The following is a 6,130-nucleotide window of genomic DNA, read 5'->3' as shown; positions in this document are numbered from 1 at the left end:
TCCAGAGGGGATCCCGGCAATTACAGGCTGGTAAACCTGACTTCAGTACCGGGCAAACTGGTTGAAACTATAGTAAAGAACAAGGTTGTCAGACAATGACATATGTTGGGAAAGAGTTAACATGAGTTTTGTAAAGGGAAATCATGCCTCACCAATCTACTAGAGTTGTTTGAGGGGGGCAACTAAAATGATTAGCGGGCTGGGGCACATGACTTACAAGGAGAGGCAGAGGGAACTGGGGTTATTTAGTCTGCAGAAGAGAAGAGTGAGGGGGGATTTGATAGCAGCCTTCAACTACCTGAAGGGGGGTTCCAAAGAGGATGGAGCTCGGCTGTTCTCAGTGGTGGCAGATGACAGAACAAGGAGCAATGGTCTCAAGTTGCAGTGGAGGAGGTCCAGGTTGGATATTAGGAAACACTGTTTCACTAGGAGGGTGGTGAAGCACTGGAATGGGTTACCTAGGGAGGTGGTAGACCCCATCCCTTGAGGTTTTTAAGGCTCGGCTTGACAAAGCCCTGGCTGGGATGACTTAGTTGGGGTTGGTCCTGCTTTGACCAGCGGTTGGACTAGATACCTCCTGAGGTCTCTTGCAAGCCTAATCTTCTCCGATTCTGACAAGGGGGATCCAGTGGATATAGTGTACTTAGCTTTTCAGAAAGCCTTTGACAAGGTCCTTCACCAAAGGCTCTTAAGCAAAGTAAGTCATCATGGGAGAAGAGGGAAGGTCCTCTCATGGATTGGTAACTGGTTAAAAAATATGAAACAAAGGGTAGGTATAAATGGTCAGTTTTCAGAATGGAGAGAGGTAACTAGTGGTGTCCCCCAGGGGTCTGTACTGGAACCTGTCCTTTTCAACATATTGATAAATGATGGGAAAGGGGTAAACAGTGAGGTGGCAAGGTTTGCAGATGATACAAAACTACTCAAGACAATTAAGTCCCAGGCAGAGTGCGAAGAGCTACAAAGGGATCTCTCAAAACTGGGGGACTGGACAACAAAATGGCTGATGAAATTCAATGGTGATAAATGCAAAGTGATGCACATTGGAAACCATAATCCCAACTATACATATAAAATGATGGGGTCTAAATTAGCCGTTACCACTCAAGAGAGAGATCTTGGAGTCATTGTGGAGAGTTCTCTGAAAACATCCACTCAATGTGCAGCGGCCGTCAGAAAAGCCAACAGAACGTTGGGAATCATTAAGAAAGGGAGAGAGAATAGGACAGAAAATACAATATTGCCTCTGTATCAGTGCTCTCTAACCTTTTTGAGCACAAGATAACTTCCCCGCCCCTTCTGTTAAGCCCCGCCCCACTCATTCCATTCCCCCCTCCCGTCCCTTGCTCTCCCCCCCCTCACTCACTTTCACCAGGTTGGGGCAGGGGGTTGGGGTGTAGGAGGGGGTGTGGGCTCTGGACTGGGGCTGAGGGGTTCGGAATGTGGGAGGGACTCTGGGCTGAGCCTGGGGCAGCGGGTTGGGGTTCAGGTGCGGGCTCCGGGAGGGAGTTTGGGTGCAGGAGGGGGCTCAGGGCTGGGGCAGGAGGTTGGGGTGTAGGAGGGGGTGCGGAGTGCTGGCTCCAGAAGGGGGCTAAGGGCTCAGGCAGCAGGTGGGGGTGCAGGGTGTGGGCTCTGGGAGGGGGCTGGGGCAGGGAGTTGGGGTGCAGGAGGGGGTGCAGGCTTTAGGAGGGAGTTGGGGTGTGGGAGGGGTATGGAAGGGGGCTCAGGGCTGGTGCCGAGGGTTGGGGTGCAGGAGAGGGTGTGGGCTGTGGGAGGGAGTTTGGGTGTGGGAGGGGTTCGGGGTGCAGGCTCTGACAGGGCACTGCTTACCTCAGGCAGCTCCTGGGCAGCGGCACAGCGGAGCTAAGGTAGGCTCCTTGCCTGCCCTGGCCCCGTGCTGCTCCCAGCAGTGGCCAGCATGTCTGGCCATGGCTCCTGGGGGGGAGGGGCAGGTGGCTCTGTGCGCTTTCCCCCTCTGCCGGCACTGCTCCCACAGCTCCCATTGGCCGCGGTTCCCCATTCCCAGCCAGTGGGAGCTGCGGGGCCAGTGCTTGCGAAGGGGAGCAGCACGCAGAGACCTCCCATGCCGGCCACTTCTGGGAGCGGCGCAGGGCCAGAGCAGGCAGGGAGCCTGCCTTGTCCCCACTGCACCGCTGGACTGTTAGTGGCCAATCTCCTGGTTTGGCTGCAGGAGGGTTGGCAACCCTAGACTGAGACTGAGATCGACGGTCAGCGGCTCCACGATCGATCAGTTGATCATGATCTACCGGTTGGTGACCACTGCTCTATAGAAATCCATAGTATGCACACATCTGGAATACTGCATGCAGATGTGGTGGCCCCATCTCACAAAAGATATATTGGAATTGGAAAAGATTCAGAAAAGAACAACAGAAATTACAAGGGGTATGGAACGGCTTCCATATGAGGAGAGATTAGTAAGACTGGGACTTTTCAGCTTGGAAAAGAGATGACTAAGGGGGGATATGATAGAGGTCTATAAAATCATGACTGGTGTGGACAAAGTAAATAGGGAAGTGTTATTTACTCCTTTCCTTAACACAAGAACTCGGGGGTCACCAAATGAAATTAATAGGCAGCAGGTCTTAAACAAAAAAAAGGAGTATTTCTTCACGCAACGCACAGTCAACCTGTGAAACTCTTTGCCAGAGGATGTTGTGAAGGCCAAGGCTATAACAGGCTTCAAAAAGAACTAGATAAATTCGTGGAGGAAAGGTCCATCAATGACTATTAGCCAGGATGGGCAGGGACTGTGTCCCTAGCCTCTGTTTGCCAGAAGCTGGGAATGGGTGACAGGGCATGGATCATTTAATGATTCCCTGTTCTGTTCATTCCCTCTGGGGCACCTGGCATTAGCCTTTGTCGGAAGACAAGGATACTAGGCTGGATGGATCCAGTCTGGCCGTTCTTATGTTCTTACGTTTTTATGTTCTTATGTACCTCCCCACGCATGTAGCTGGAGTCGGGGGAATTCTGCCTACAATGACACCACTGTCATAGTGGTTTAGCTACATGGGAAGAGCCAAGTGAAACTCGGAGTTTCTGTCTTGCAGGAAATTCCGATATTCTAATATTTGATTTTTCTCCAAAACAATCAAATGTGTCCAAAAATTTGCATGGATTGAAACAGTCCATAAATGTTGACTGGGAAATGAGGAAACATTTCGTTTTCAATTGGTTTGACATTAAACTGCATCTGTGATGGGAGCTGTGCCTCATGCCCCTATGGACTGCATATCCCATGATTCACCACAGATTCATGATTCCCATGATGCATCATCTGGCTCGCTCTCAGAGGACACCATGGTCCATGGGGGATGTAGTCCATCCAAGGAGCCTGGCCAATAGGAGAGAATGGGGGCATGAAGGATCTGCACTACAACTCCCATGAGGCATGGCAGCACATTAGCAGAGGCAGTTTAATGTCCATCTAACCTGCAAGGAAATATTTCATTTGTAGTTTCTGCAAAATCAAAATATGCCAAATTTTTAATCCAGGAAAAGCCATTTCCATCCAAAAAATCCTTTAAAAAAATCTCAACCAGCTCTAGACACAACTCATCAGAGGATCAGGACCACAGCTGGCTCGCGGTGAGATTCCCCGTGCATGTCAGTGGTTGTGTATTCCCCAGGGTAAATTCCACTCTGAGAGCTCCTTTGTCCCCTTGTTTGATCAGCAACTGGGTCACCAACCAACCGGATTTTCTGCAAACGTTTGCCAAAAAGTTTGAGTGCACATTTTATTATTATTATGTGCATGACAGGACCATTTAGAATTCCCAACCAAAATGAGGGCCCCGTCGCGCCAGGCGCTGCCCAGACACACCGTGACTGAGATCAGGCCCTGTGGTGCCAGGCGCTGCCCAGACACACCGTGACCGAGATCAGGCCCTGTGGTGCCAGGCGCTGCCCAGACACACCGTGACCGAGATCAGGCCCTGTGGTGCCAGGCGCTGCCCAGACACACCGTGACTGAGATCAGGGCCCCGTCGTGCCAGGCGCTGCCCAGACACAGGGTGAGAGACTGTCCCTTGCCCCAAAGAGCTTCCCTTCCTTTTTTCTCCCGAGCTCCCCCCATACAGACAGGGCCCTGAAGTAGCATGTGACTCTCCCATGGTCACACAGGCAGAACCTGGATCTCCTGAGTCCTAACCTAGGGCTTTAACCACACAGCCCCCTTCCGCTAGCCCCGAGCTCTCTCTGACCCAGCCGCTCCCTCCAGGGGTTCAGACACACTCTTGGGAGGACAACGGGGCAGGGCCCAGCGCCAAATACCTGGGTGACATCCCAGCCTTACCACAATGTTTGCAGCTCTCATGACTGGGGAAAAACGCTAGAAAGTGACGCAACACTCCAATGGAGGTTACTGGGGTCCCCCCACCCAGCGGGGAGAGACAGATGTGATTTGACACCCAATGGGGGTTACTGGGGTCCCCCCCACCCAGCAGGGAGAGACAGGTGTGATCCGACACCCAATGGGGGGACCTTCTAGAGATCAAACCAAGTTATTCTAGACACGCACCGCCCCACTACGCCCCCTGGGGAAGGTGGCCAATGACTGGATGAGGAAGAGCTGGGGCTGGTCCTGGTTCAGTGTGGGAGATGAGCCCCCCTCCCAGCCCAGCCCCACACCCATCCCAGGCCCACCATGGGGCCCAGGTCCCCAACTCCCCCCGCCCCCAACATCTTGATGGGGCCCAGCTGCCGCCCTTTCCAGCCCCACTACTGGATCCAGGCCTCGCCACCCCCAGCCCCCAAGCACTCTGCCCTTGAATGCCCCACAGCCCCAACAGGTGGGGGGGAGCTGGGCCCTCCCCCCACTGCCCCTTACAAGCCTTGGGCTTCTCCCCAGCAGGCCCACCCACTCCAGATGGGGCCAAGGCCGGAACCCCCCAACCCTAGCCAGAGGGAGCAGCCCTTCTCCACCCTGTGCCCTCCATGTCGCCTTGTGCCATCTGGGGACCTTTGTCCCCAGACCCCTCTGGGCCTGAGCCATGACCGCAGGGACAGTTTGCTTGGCAAACAGCGCCCACGCTGCCCCAGTGGGTGGGCGGCCCCTCGGGGATCCGCCCGCCCCAGCCTGTTTAATCACTAATCGCTGGGCACCCCAGCTCGGGGGCGAAACCCGGCCAAGGTGTGTGCTGGGGGAGGGGACGGCGGCTGGCTGAACTGGAGCCCCAAGGCCTAGCCCCCCTGAACCTTCAAAGGGGGTCATTTCTATCTGTGGGGTGGGAGTGACAGGGCCACTCTTTCCCTGCTCCTTGGGCATCTCACCAGAGGCTGAATCCGTCTTGACTAACCCCCAGTCCAGAGTAACGAGATCTGTCGGGGATCTTTACTGCCTCTATCTATCTATCTATCTATCTATCTATCTATCTATCTATCTATCTATCTATCTATCTATCTATCCCCAGACACCCCCTCTATCTATCTATCTATCTATCTATCCCCAGACACCCCCTCTATCTATCTATCTATCTATCTATCTATCTATCTATCTATCTATCTATGCCCAGACACCCCCTCTATCTAGCTAGCTAGCTAGCTAGCTAGCTATCCCCAGATACCCCCTCTATCTAACTATCTATCTATCCCCATACACCCCACCTATCTATCTATCCCCACACACCCCCTCGTCTATCTATCTATCTATCTATCTATCTATCTATCTATCTATCTATCTATCTATCTATCCCCATACACCCCCTCTATCTATCTATCTATCTATCTATCTATCTATCTATCTATCTATCTATCTATCTATCTATCCCCAGACACCCCCTCTATCTATCTAGCTAGCTAGCTAGCTAGCTATCCCCAGATACCCCCTCTATCTAACTATCTATCTATCCCCATACACCCCACCTATCTATCTATCCCCACACACACCCTCGTCTATCTATCTATCTATCTATCTATCTATCTATCTATCTATCTATCCCCATACACCCCCTCTATCTATCTATCTATCTATCTATCTATCTATCTATCTATCTATCTATCTATCTATCCCCAGACACCCCCTCTACCTAACTATCTATCTATCCCCATACACCCCACCTATCTATCTAACCCCCCACACCCCCTCTATCTATCTATCTATCTATCT

Source organism: Lepidochelys kempii, chromosome 23, assembly GCF_965140265.1.
Source record: "Lepidochelys kempii isolate rLepKem1 chromosome 23, rLepKem1.hap2, whole genome shotgun sequence".
NCBI classification, from domain to species: Eukaryota; Metazoa; Chordata; order Testudines; family Cheloniidae; genus Lepidochelys; species Lepidochelys kempii.
This window is presented reverse-complemented; position numbering follows the sequence as displayed.